Raw genomic sequence first — 593 nt, 5'->3', positions numbered from 1 at the left:
TAGACGCAGCATTGGCTGCTGTGACGCGAGAAATTGGGCCGCCATCTTGAAGTGGTGATGAGGAGCCGGCGAGTAGCCTAAACTGACAGTTGACAGGTAGAAAACAAAGATGCTAAACTGACAGTTGACAGGTAGAAAACAAAGATGCTAAACTGACAGTTGACAGGTAGACAACAAAGATGCTAAACTGACAGTTGACAGGTAGAAAACAAAGATGCTAAACATACAGTTGACAGGTAGAAAACAAAGATGCTAAACTGACAGTTGACAGGTAGAAAACAAAGATGCTAAACTGACAGTTGACAGGTAGAAAACAAAGATGCTAAACTGACAGTTGACAGGTAGACAACAAAGATGCTAAACTGACAGTTGACAGGTAGACAACAAAGATGCTAAACTGACAGTTGACAGGTAGACAACAAAGATGCTAAACTGACAGTTGACAGGTAGACAACAAAGATGCTAAACTGACAGTTGACAGGTAGACAACAAAGATGCTAAACTGACAGTTGACAGGTAGAAAACAAAGATGCTAAACTGACAGTTGACAGGTAGACAACAAAGATGCTAAACTGACAGTTGACAGGTAGACA

The sequence above is a fragment of the Nerophis ophidion genome, linkage group LG03, assembly GCF_033978795.1.
Source record: "Nerophis ophidion isolate RoL-2023_Sa linkage group LG03, RoL_Noph_v1.0, whole genome shotgun sequence".
NCBI lineage: Eukaryota > Metazoa > Chordata > Actinopteri > Syngnathiformes > Syngnathidae > Nerophis > Nerophis ophidion.
The sequence above is the reverse complement of the archived record's forward strand: the minus strand, read 5'-3'. Positions refer to the sequence as shown.